Consider the following 13,785-nt stretch of genomic DNA (forward strand, 5'->3'; position numbering starts at 1 on the left):
GTGAACCATGTACCTGCTACTCGCTGGGTGAACCATGTACCTGCTACTCGCTGGGTGAACCATGTACCTGCTACTGGCTGGGTGAACCATGTACCTGCTACTGGCTGGGTGAACCATGTACCTGCTACTGGCTGGGTGAACCATGTACCTGCTACTGGCTGGGTGAACCATGTACCTGCTACTGGCTGGGTGAACCATGTACCTGCTACTCGCTGAATGAACCATGTACCTGCTACTCGCTGGGTGAACCATGTACCTGCTACTCGCTGGGTGAACCATGTACCTGCTACTCGCTGGGTGAACCATGTACCTGCTACTCGCTGGGTGAACCATGTACCTGCAGGGGGGTCGTAACAGCAGTGTGACACATTGTACTGTAACTTCCCCTGCTACTGGCTGGGTGAACCATGTACCTGCTACTCGCTGGGTGAACCACGTACCTGCTACTTGCTGGGTGAACCACGTACCTGCTACTCGCTGGGTGAACCATGTACCTGCTACTCGCTGGGTGAACCATGTACCTGCTACTCGCTGGGTGAACCATGTACCTGCTACTCGCTGGGTGAACCATGTACCTGCTACTCGCTGGGTGAACCATGTACCTGCTACTCGCTGGGTGAACCATGTACCTGCTACTCGCTGGGTGAACCATGTACCTGCTACTCGCTGGGTGAACCATGTACCTGCTACTCGCTGGGTGAACCATGTACCTGCTACTCGCTGGGTGAACCATGTACCTGCTACTCGCTGGGTGAACCATGTACCTGCTACTGGCTGGGTGAACCATGTACCTGCTACTGGCTGGGTGAACCATGTACCTGCTACTCGCTGGGTGAACCATGTACCTGCTACTCGCTGGGTGAATCATGTACCTGCTACTCGCTGGGTGAACCATGTACCTGCTACTCGCTGGGTGAACCATGTACCTGCAGGGGGGTCGTAACAGCAGCGTGACACATTGTACTGTAACTTCCCCTGCTACTGGCTGGGTGAACCATGTACCTGCTACTCGCTGGGTGAACCATGTACCTGCTACTCACTGGGTGAACCATGTACCTGCTACTGGCTGGGTGAACCATGTACCTGCTACTCGCTGGGTGAACCATGTACCTGCTACTCGCTGGGTGAACCATGTACCTGCTACTCGCTGGGTGAACCATGTACCTGCTACTCGCTAGGTGAACCATGTACCTGCTACTCGCTGGGTGAACCATGTACCTGCTACTCGCTAGGTGAACCATGTACCTGCTACTCGCTGGGTGAACCATGTACCTGCTACTCGCTGGGTGAACCATGTACCTGCTACTGGCTGGGTGAACCATGTACCTGTTTCTCGCTGGGTGAACCATGTACCTGCTACTCGCTGGGTGAACCATGTACCTGCTACTCGCTGGGTGAACCATGTACCTGCTACTGGCTGGGTGAACCATGTACCTGCTACTCGCTGGGTGAACCATGTACCTGCAGGGGTGTCGTAACAGCAGCGTGACACATTGTACTGTAACTTCCCCTGGAGTTTCACTAGATGTCAGCGGAGACGTGAAATAAGATGTCTGTGTTGGAGAAACACATCTGAGGAAGAGAACGATATGAGACTGACCGTTTGTTAGCCACCCAGATATCTGTTTGGCTTCAACTCAGTTATTCATCAAAAAAATACATCAAAGCCATACATTACCAGGTGTATTTCAACAGTATCGCCATAGGAACTTCAACCAGCTATCACAATGTTAGGAGAAAATAATAGTCTCTTTCTCCTAATGTGAAACACTAACCGTACTGGTGTTTAGTTCTCAACACTGAACTGTGAAATGGTGAGTTACTATCCTGATTAAATCAGACTTTAACCAGGCTAGTTAATGACTAATATGTAAGGGAAATATGAGGACAGCTCTTGTAGATACTGAACACCTAAATGCCTACAAGTGCAAAGGTAATGGTAGAAGATGGAAGCCAATGCTCTATAATAATTTAGCATGTACTGTCGCTTAGCAGCAGGCTGGATGCTTCTAAATCAGTGTGATGCATAATTACATTGAGAGAGAGAGAAGAGGGACACCCACACATCCTTGCCCGTGCATTTCAATGTACTACCCTACCCCACTCAGCCTGCTCATAACAACTAGGAGAGCCCATGATAATCATCTTGAGTAATGTGTGTTAGCCTGGAGGATGGAAATGCAGTGCAAACTTCAAGTGTATATGGTGTCTCTTCTCTCACCTACTCTGGCACAACACATTTACATTTGAGTCATTTAGCAGAGGCTCTTATCCAGAGCGACTTACAGTGAGTGTGTTAATCTTTAAAATGGCTAGGTGAGACAACAACACATCACAATCGTATCAAGTGCATTTTCCTTCTAAGTATTTGTTAGCTAGTAGGAAAAGTGCCTTCTTTCTTTATGATCCTCACCAGTGGAACACAGATGGAAGTGTTCAATAGTAATCTGGAAGAAACGTGTTATTAGTCAGACACACTCAGGCTCGTGGCTGTTTCCTAACTGATGCTGTAAGCAATGGTAATAGGCTGGCCTTAGCAGAGAGATTAACAGGTGCTGTAGTGGCAACCAGGATCTGGCAACCAGAATCTGGCAACCAGACCAACATAAGCTTTGGATCGGCGTTATCTGGTGATTCATCTTGTTGACAACTTACATAAACATGAATAGTACATATATCTTTCTTTATACTATGGACATGGCCAGATTACCAACCGGGCACAAGCCCCGGGCCCCCAACCCCCAAAAATTATTATTACGAAGAGCGAAAAGATACACAGTATATTCTTGTCTCTGCCCTATGGTAAAATGTGTAGAATTTCAGGAAGTCTGCTGGGCCCCAAATGCGGTAGTCTGTCCCTTTTTATAGCAGTAATAGTTCCTCCGGGGCTTCAGTTTTACGTCACTGGTTATTTGGATGAGATGATCTGATGCTAGATTGAGATTGTGTGATTTAAGTGATTGTAATAGTAATATTAGACATAATAGACTCTCCCTTTTTATTATGATTATTTTGGGGTAATAACTTTGGACATGTGGCTCATTCACATGGTACTGTGAAGCAGACTAGTATTTTAATATATGAGATGGTTTTGTAGTTATTACTGAGTACTGCCTTGTCAGGCACCGTTAGGCCAGCAAATAGGTTTAGGGGTCGTCACTAGTTACCAGAGCCACAAAGTCATAAACCCATCCTATTTCTTCAATTTCTCTTATTGAAATGTTAATCCTAACCTTAACCACACTGCTGACCTTATGCATAACCTTAAATTAATCTCGTAAAAAATCGTGAAAACCAAAAATGATTTTGGTCTTTAATTTTTTGCCAATTTTGACTTTGTGGCTATGGTAAGTAGTGGAAACCAGTCTTAGGGGTTTTAGATGATTGACCATCAGTTGAAGGAGACCGAGTGATGATACAGGCAGCATGTCTGATGTACCCAGTATGTCTTGTGGTTTCAGGTGAGTAAAGATGTCCTTAAGTACATAAAAGTCTTATTACACATGTTAAGTGAATGAATAAACAAGTAGATAAAATAAGGGGTATCAGGGAAATAAGCTATGCTAAAGTTATAGATATAGAGAAATATACCTACAGTAGTAGGATCTTAATTTGAGACCGTTTACTACAGCAGGAAAAGAATCCTGCAGCAACTGGAAATGTGAATTATTATATGGATTATTATTCATGGACATTTTATGTAGGGGTTGATACCTTTTTTGTTAGGACAACTTTAAAGTGGACATGACAAACTTTAGAATCCTTTTTAAACCTTGAATACACGACATGTTTGCATTTCCTGCAGGGCAGGATAATTCTCAGCAACAAAATAGTGATCAAATTAAGATCAAACAGCTGTACTGTGTTGTATACTTAGTGCCTAGCTAGCCAACTGGCTAGGTGCTACGTCATAGTGAGATATGAAATTAGCCATCTGTAACCTAGAATTTGAGTGGAAATGTATCAGTATTTCACTGTTTATTAATGTGAGAGAAGTGTTTTGCACAAGTTTAAATCCTTTAAGAGAATGAGAATTGACATACTGTATTTGTGATTGAGATGATTGACCATCAGTAGGAGACCAAGTGATGATAGAGGCATCATGTCTGATGTACCCCGTCTGTCTTGGGATTTCAGAATAGAGAAGTACACGTTGTAAACTGCTACATGTGACAATAGGACCCCCTTGCCTCTCCAATAGGGTCAACATGTTGGATGAGAGTAGAAGAGGTTAAGACACAGGGGCTATGCCAGGAATGTGGGGAATCCCATTGTGTCCTGGTATGGCTCAGAGCATTCCTGCAAACGTTATGGGAAACCCAAGCCAGCTACCTGACAGGGTGAGGTTAAGACACAGGGGCTATGCCAGGAATGTGGGGAATCCCATTGATCCCAGTGTGTCCCGGTATGGCTCAGAACATTCCCGTAAACGTAATGGGAAACCCAAGCCAGCTACCTGACGGGGTGAAACGTGACACCTGTTGGAACAGAGGAGAGTTAACCTGGGGGAACATGGTAGACAGAGACAGGAGAAACTGCACTACGGGTTCTGAGAGGAGAGTTAACCTGGGGGAAGGGCTCTCTCGTTCCTTTCCTTCTTTGTCACAATGTTTTATTTCTCCCTCTCTCCCTGTGATTCCTCTCTCTCTTGCTCTCCCACTTCATGGAGGAGGTGGAGGTTGCATTTGCCCTCTGACCCCTCTCTAACTTCCTGTGACAGGGCCACTCAGTAGCAGCAGGGGATTGTGGCTGTCAGTGGAGAGGCCAATAAGAGCCCTCCTGAAACTCCTCCAGATCAAGAGCATCACTGCCCGAACGCCTGTTCCTCATCCGTTACCCTGGCAACAACACAGCTCAGCACGAGTTCTTCTCTTGGCCAGAAAGTGTGTGTATGTGTGCGTGGGTAGCCAAGATTCTTCCGAGCTTGTTCAGCAAGCCTCCCTGCTGTACGTTGCCATACAATTCTAGCAACTGCTAGATAGATAGAGATGGAGTAAAACAAAAGAGCTGGAATACTAAATGTTTACTGCATGGCCTAAATGCAGAATTGATTTTTCTCTCTGTCACTGAAGTTAATCTCAAACTGGTCCTTGGATAAGATTCTGTCATCTATTTTAGAAATGCCTTGGGGGATTTGGAATTGTGTGTGTGTGTGTGTGTGTGTGTGTGTGTGTGTGTGTGTGTGGACAGCAGTAGGCACTGTTACATTGGTGTGGGTTATATTTATTCATAGTTGTGTTGATCCAAAGGCTTAAATGGTTTCATCTCTCTCTCCCTTTCTACACTGGTGAATTAGAAACACGTCTGGGATTTTGTGTGTGTGTGTGTGTCTGAGAGTGGCCCCATGTTCTCCATCCCTCCTGCTCCTCTGTTCACTGAAGACACTTCTCCTTCTTCTCTTAAAATGAGTGGGCTTTAAGGCTGAACATTGAATGTTGTAGGATCAGTCAAAGTTCGACACATGTACAGGTGTAGGCAGGACAGCAGGCTAGAATCACCCATGCCGATCAATGTCTAACAAGACATATTATTCAAATGACTCATTGTCGATCACTCATATTGTGTAACACCACCAGTCACTGCAAAAAAAGTACTCTTTCAATAACTTTTTGAATGTATCATTGTTTAACTTCCAAAACACACTTTGTGACTTCAGCTGTATGACAACCCAGGGCACATCTTGATGCTGTTAAGAGCCAGTCACACCAACCCCTGGCATGACTTAGCCTGGAGCCCTCCATGAAGATCACAGCCCCCTCACCAGGTGCTTCGGAAAATGAGGGTGTCTTCTTCTTAGCGTTTTAGCAGCGTTTTGCCTGGCAACCGAAAATTAGCCCCGGATCTGTCAAACAAAACACTGTCATTGGGCAAAATGGTCACTTGTTGTCAGTCGAATTCTGATAATGCCTGTTGATCCAAAGACTATGTTTCTCTGCTCAGAACATGTGCTCTTCAACAGAAGCGAGGCTTGAGGGGGACACTGATTTGTGTGTTCACATTAAATATATGCCTCTCTTGCTTTGTGTTTTATGTATTCATACATACACGCACACACACACCCTCCTTGCTCCTTGTGCATTCACACTTCTCCTTCATTGCTATGGCTTCGGGAGTCATATCTCTTTGTGTACAATTGATGTCTGGCCGTCAAGGCTGTTGTCTAACAAAGATATTGTCTTGAAAAGATGAATCCTTTTGCTCCACACTGTATGTGCTGCCTTGAGACTACTGATGGAGGGAGACTCATATGAGAGTCCAACACAATTCTCTTCAAATACAGCAGCGCAAACATCTGAAGACGATCGGGAATCTTTGTGGCTCAACCTTTTTGATGGAAAACCTCGACGTCCTATTTCTGAAATGCTCAGACCAGAACTAAATTGCATTGTTGTCGTGTACAGCACGATACTTCACAGCTGTGTACAGCACGATACTTCACAGCTGTGTACAGCACGATACTTCACAGCTGTGTACAGCACGATACTTCATCACAGCTGTGTACAGCACGATACTTCACAGCTGTGTACAGCACGATACTTCACAGCTGTGTACAGCACGATACTTCACAGCTGTGTACAGCACGATACTTCACAGCTGTGTACAGCACGATACTTCATCACAGCTGTGTACAGCACGATACTTCACAGCTGTGTACAGCACGATACTTCACAGCTGTGTACAGCACGATACTTCACAGCTGTGTACAGCACGATACTTCATCACAGCTGTGTACAGCACGATACTTCACAGCTGTGTACAGCACGATACTTCACAGCTGTGTACAGCACGATACTTCACAGCTGTGTACAGCACGATACTTCACAGCTGTGTACAGCACGATACTTCACAGCTGTGTACAGCACGATACTTCATCACAGCTGTGTACAGCACGATACTTCACAGCTGTGTACAGCACGATACTTCATCACAGCTGTGTACAGCACGATACTTCACAGCTGTGTACAGCACGATACTTCACAGCTGTGTACAGCACGATACTTCACAGCTGTGTACAGCACGATACTTCATCACAGCTGTGTACAGCACGATACTTCACAGCTGTGTACAGCACGATACTTCACAGCTGTGTACAGCACGATACTTCACAGCTGTGTACAGCACGATACTTCATCACAGCTGTGTACAGCACGATACTTCACAGCTGTGTACAGCACGATACTTCACAGCTGTGTACAGCACGATACTTCACAGCTGTGTACAGCACGATACTTCATCACAGCTGTGTACAGCACGATACTTCACAGCTGTGTACAGCACGATACTCACAGCTGTGTACAGCACAGCAGCTGTACAGCACGATACTTCAGCTGTGTACAGCTGATACTTCACAGCTGTGTACAGCACGATACTTCACAGCTGTGTACAGCACATACTTCACAGCTGTGTACAGCACGATACTTCACAGCTGTGTACAGCACGATACTTCACAGCTGTGTACAGCACGATACTTCACAGCTGTGTACAGCACGATACTTCACAGCTGTGTACAGCACGATACTTCACAGCTGTGTACAGCACGATACTTCACAGCTGTGTACAGCACGATACTTCACAGCTGTGTACAGCACGATACTTCATCACAGCTGTGTACAGCACGATACTTCATCACAGCTGTGTACAGCACGATACTTCATCACAGCTGTGTACAGCACGATACTTCACAGCTGTGTACAGCACGATACTTCACAGCTGTGTACAGCACGATACTTCACAGCTGTGTACAGCACGATACTTCACAGCTGTGTACAGCACGATACTTCACAGCTGTGTACAGCACGATACTTCACAGCTGTGCAGCACGATACTTCACAGCTGTGTACAGCACGATACTTCACAGCTGTGTACAGCACGATACTTCACAGCTGTGTACAGCACGATACTTCATCACAGCTGTGTACAGCACGATACTTCATCACAGCTGTGTACAGCACGATACTTCATCACAGCTGTGTACAGCACGATACTTCACAGCTGTGTACAGCACGATACTTCATCACAGCTGTGTACAGCACGATACTTCACAGCTGTGTACAGCACGATACTTCATCACAGCTGTGTACAGCACGATACTTCACAGCTGTGTACAGCACGATACTTCACAGCTGTGTACAGCACGATACTTCACAGCTGTGTACAGCACGATACTTCACAGCTGTGTACAGCACGATACTTCACAGCTGTGTACAGCACGATACTTCACAGCTGTGTACAGCATGATACTTCACAGCTGTGTACAGCACGATACTTCATCACAGCTGTGTACAGCACGATACTTCATCACAGCTGTGTACAGCACGATACTTCATCACAGCTGTGGAGGGTTTGCAGTGTTACAATTCTGTGCACGTTTCATTTACAATTTCATTTTCATCAAGTTGATCATGTTGATTGTGCTTATAGACGGCAAAAGGCAGTACCTCCAATATTTCCTGCTTTTTTTTAAAATCCAGGAGTCAAGAGAGTGGTTCTTTGCCAGTATACACCTACACACCCCATGTGTTCTCTTTCTCCCTCTGAGAACACACACACACACACACTACATGTTCACAGATACATATACACACATTCATACATAGAAGCATGCATTTCAAAGAGCGATTGAATAGGCTGTTCAGGGTCAGCTCCCCAAGGCAGAGATACATCCCATGGTCTTTATGTGGTATGACAGAGCAAATACCACTCACTTACTTTAGATCCTGTTCTAACCATCCTATACCAACTTAAGATATGTTGTATAAAGCACGTGGGAATTAATAAACATTTCAAATGTGTCCTTGTATTGTTTTGTCATGTATCTTTCAATGTGACCTTCTATTATCCATCTATTACATGGTAGTTAGTGTTTGCAGTAGTACTAGTAGCAGTTGTAGTAGTAGTAACAGTAGTAGAAGTAGTAGTAGCAGCAGTTGTTGTAGTAGTAGTAACAGTAGTAGCAGAAGTAACAGCAGTTGTAGTAACAGTAGTAGTAGTAGTAACAGTTGTAGTAGTAGTAACAGCAGAAGTAGTAGTAACAGCAGTAGCAGTAGTAACAGTAGTAGCAGTAGTAGTAGCAGCAGTAACAGTAGTAGTAGTAGCAGCAGTAGTAGTAGTAACAGTAGTAGCAGTAGTAGTAGCAGCAGTAACAGTAGTAGTAGTAGTAGTAGTAGTAGTAGTAGTAGTAGTAGTAGTAGTAGTAGTAGCAGCAGTAACAGCAGTAGTAGCAGCAGTAACAGCAGTAGTAGTAGCAGCAGTAACAGCAGTAGTAGTAGCAGCAGTAACAGTAGTAGTAGTAGTAGCAGCAGTAACAGTAGTAGTAGTAGTAGTAGTAGTAGTAGCAGTAGTAGTAGCAGCAGTAGTTGTAGCAGCAGTAACAGTAGTAGTAGTAGTAGCAGCAGTAACAGTAGTAGCAGTAGTAGTAGCAGCAGTAACAGCAGCAGTAGTAGTAGTAGCAGCAGTAACAGTAGTAGTAGTAGTAGCAGTAACAGTAGTAGTAGTAGTAGCAGTGCAGCAGTAGTAGCAGCAGTAGTAGCAGCAGCAGCAGTAACAGTAGTAGTAGTAGTAGTAGTAGTAGTAGTAGTAGTAGTAGTAGTAGCAGCAGCAGTAACAGCAGTAGTAGTAGCAGCAGCAGTAACAGCAGTAGTAGTAGTAGCAGCAGTAACAGTAGTAGTAGTAGTAGCAGCAGTAACAGTAGTAGTAGTAGTAGTAGTAGTAGCAGTAGTAGTAGTAGCAGTAGTAGTAGCAGTAACAGTAGTAGTAGTAGTAGTAGTAGTAGTAACAGTAACAGTAGTAGTAGTAGTAGTAGTAGTAGCACAGTAAGCAGTAGTTGTAGCAGCAGTAACAGTAGTAGCAGCAGCAGTAGTAGTAGTAGTAGTAGTAGTAGTAGTAGTAGTAGCAGCAGCAGTAACAGTAGTAGTAGTAGTAGCAGCAGTAACAGTAGTAGTAGTAGTAGCAGCAGTAACAGTAGTAGTAGTAGTAGCAGTAGTAGCAGCAGTAGTTGTAGCAGCAGTAACAGTAGTAGTAGCAGCAGTAACAGTAGTAGTAGTAGTAGTAGTAGTAGTAGTAGTAGTAGTAGTAGGCAGTAACAGCAGTAGTAGTAGCAGCAGCAGTAACAGTAGTAGTAGTAGTAGCAGCAGTAACAGTAGTAGTAGTAGTAGTAGTAGTAGCAGTAGTAGTAGTAGCAGTAGTAGTAGCAGCAGTAGTTGTAGCAGCAGTAACAGTAGTAGTAGTAGTAGTAGTAGTAGTAACAGTAACAGTAGTAGCCGCAGTAACAGTAGTAGCAGCAGTAACAGTAGTAGTAGTAGTAGTAGTAACAGTAGTAGCAGTAGTAGTAGCAGCAGTAACAGTAGTAGTAGCAGTAACAGTAGTAGTAGAAGTAACAGTAGTAGTAGTAGTAACAGTAGTAGTAGTAGCAGCAGTAACAGTAGTAGTAGTAGTAGCAGTAGTAGCAGTAGTAGTAGCAGCAGTAACAGTAGTAGTAGTAGTAGTAACAGTAGTAGTAGTAGCAGTAACAGTAGTAGTAGTAGCAGTAACAGTAGTAGTAGAAGTAACAGTAGTAGTAGCAGCAGTAGTAGTAGTAGCAGCAGTAGTAGTAGTACATTTACATTACATTTAAGTCATTTAGCAGACGCTCTTATCCAGAGCGACTTACAAATTGGTGCGTTCACCTTATGACATCAAGTGGAGCAGCCACTTTACAATAGTGCATCTAAATCTTTTAAGGGGGGGGTGAGAAGGATTACTTTATCCTATCCTAGGTATTCCTTAAAGAGGTGGGGCAGTAGTAGTAGCAGTAGTAGCAGTAACAGTAGTAGTAGTAGAAGTAACAGTAGTAGCAGTAGTAGTAGTAGTAGTAACAGTAGTAGTAGTAGTAGTGACAGTAAAACTACCAATATCCAAATAAAGGGATATCTTTTTCATATAACATCAGTATTTATGCTGCAATTAAAGTAATACATTATTTATTGTTATTGTTATTATCATTATTACTACCAGCCCTATGAAACAGTGAGTTCCATTTCAGGGTGATTCCTCCTCTGCCTGTAGCAGTGTTGTCTCCACAGACCGCATTGTGAGTCAGTATCACACAGAACCCACGCCTGCACCCACACACACCCACCGGCCGTATGCACACACACACACTCACGTACGTATACACACAACGTGTTCTCACACACACATACTCTCCAACAGTTATGTTACAGAACAGTGGCTATGTGAAATCCTTCAACGAGACTCATTTGACTGCTACTAAGGTTTCAGCTGCAGCTGTCATCCTCCTGGGTCTGGTGGGTTCTTGGCCCTTCACCAACTACAAATGCAGGTTATGGAGGTAGACAGAGGGGATTCCCACACATTCCTCTGTGTGTGTGTGCGCGCACGTATAATGTGATTGTGTACATGTGGTATGCATGTGTGTGTGTTCTTGTGCATGTGTGTGAATGTGTGTGCATGCATACAGTATATGATTGTGTGTGTGTGTAGTACCTGGCTGACTAACTTTACGTGACAGTTGTGGACCTTTTAAAGAGGCCTCTCTCTGAGGTCACAGGGTTCTCCTGAACAGAACATCTCTGCTCCTTTTGTCCTGGGCGTTGTTAAGCACATTCCATAGCAAGAGGCTGACCACTCAGCAAGAGGAACTGGATTCGCCGCCCGCCCAGGGCGTCCACCAAAATGCCTGCAGAAAAAATACCAGCCCACCTAAAACCAGTAGGATGAATGTTCCAGTTCACCCAGCAGGATGAGTGTTCCAGCAGGATGAATGTTCCAGCTCTCCCAGCAGGATGAATGTTCCAGCACTCCCAGCAGGATGAATGTTCCAGCACTCCCAGCAGGATGAATGTTCCAGCACAGGATGAATGTTCCAGCTCACCCAGCAGGATGAGTGTTCCAGCGCACCCAGCAGGATGAATGTTCCAGCTCACCCAGCAGGATGAGTGTTCCAGCAGGATAAATGTTCCAGCACACCCAGCAGGATGAGTGTTCCAGCAAGATGAATGTTCCAGCGCACCCAGCAGGATGTGTTCCAGCAGGATGAATGTTCCAGCGCACCCAGCAGGATGAGTGTTCCAGCGCACCCAGCAGGATGAGTGTTCCTGCAGGATGAATGTTCCAGCGCACCCAACAGGATGAGTGTTCCAGCCTACCCAGCAGGATGAGTGTTCCAGCGCACCCAGCAGGATGAGTGTTCCAGCAGGATGAGTGTTCCAGCAGGATGAGTGTTCCAGCAGGATGAGTGTTCCAGCAGGATGAGTGTTCCAGCAGGATGAGTGTTCCAGCAGGATGAGTGTTCCAGCAGGATGAGTGTTCCAGCAGGATGAGTGTTCCAGCAGGATGAGTGTTCCAGTGCATCCAGCAGGATGAGTGTTCCAGCGCATCCAGCAGGATGAGTGTTCCAGCGCACCCAGCAGGATGAGTGTTCCAGTGCACCCAGCAGGATGAGTGTTTCAACAGGATGCGTGTTTCAGCAGGATGAGTGTTACAGCAGGATGAATGTTCCAGCACACCCAGCAGGATGAGTGTTCCAGCAGGATGAGTGTTCCAGCCACCTCGTCTATATTATTGTGTGCCGGTGTGGGAAGTGTGTCCTCTCTTGTCTTCTATTGTTTCACTAAATGTCGCTGACTGTTTTTTGTAAAGAGGGAGGCTGCCCTCAACAAGACTCTCCAAGCTTTGCCGCAGAAAATAAAACATTGGAATGATTGGCAGAGTTGTCTATTGCAGTTGCAAAATACAATGTTCTCTTTGGAAATGGACAACCTCCTGAGAATGGTAGGAATTGTACTAAATCGGTCAAATTCTTCCAATCATGACACTGCAGAATCTCTAGAAGGACTATTAATATACAGCTAGTCCTGTATTGAATTGACTGTTTTTGGAAAATGATATTAAAATATAATAGTGAATCATCATGAACCATAGTCCAGATGTAGGGAAGACATAAGAGAGTGAACAGACCCTCCGTCTTTATAAAAGGCTGCACATCTAGTTCAGCAGTAAAGTTTGAGGTTATGCATGACACAGCAGGACATGGTGAATCTGGTTCCGTGTTTGCCCTTCATTTTGAAACACCTACACACCAAGCCAGAGACACAACAGGGATGGTGTAATTAATACGGGGCAATATTAACAAGCCCCAAAAATGATACTGTCTAATATGGGTTCTTGTTGTGCTCTGTCAATGTTCTGTGCTTGCATGCAAAGCATTCTCCCTAAACACATAACACTCCTTCTCATTTTGCCCAGTGCCCAACAACTACCGCTTAGACAGTACTCTTTCCTTCACAGCGGTGATTTGAAATGGAATTAATCGTAAATTCTGAGTGACTTAACTGTCTGATAGCCTCTCCCCCTCTCTCTGTCTTTCTCTCACCCCCCTCTCTCTGTCTTACTTTAGCTCTCTCTCTTTCTCTCCCTCTCTGTCTTGCTCTCCCTCTCTGTCTTGCTCTCTTTCTCTGTCTTGCTCTCTTTCTCTGTCTCTCTCTCTCTCCCTCTCTTCCTCTCTCACTGTCTCTCTCTCTCTCCCTCTCTTCCTCTCTCACTGTCTCTCTCTCTCTCTCTCTCTCTCTCCTCTCTCTCTGTCTCTGTCTCTCTCTCTCCCTCTCTCTCTCTGTCTCTCTCTCTCTCTCTCTCTCTCTGTCTCTCTCTCTCCCTCTCTCTCTGTCTCTCTCTCTCTCTCTCTCTCTCTCTCTCTCCCTCCCCTCTCTCTCTCTCCCCCTCTCTCTCGATCTCTCTTTCTCTCTGTTTCTGTCTCTCTAACAGTCAGTCTGTTTTCATATTCCGGTG

This window comes from Oncorhynchus gorbuscha, linkage group LG21 (genome assembly GCF_021184085.1).
Source record: "Oncorhynchus gorbuscha isolate QuinsamMale2020 ecotype Even-year linkage group LG21, OgorEven_v1.0, whole genome shotgun sequence".
NCBI lineage: Eukaryota > Metazoa > Chordata > Actinopteri > Salmoniformes > Salmonidae > Oncorhynchus > Oncorhynchus gorbuscha.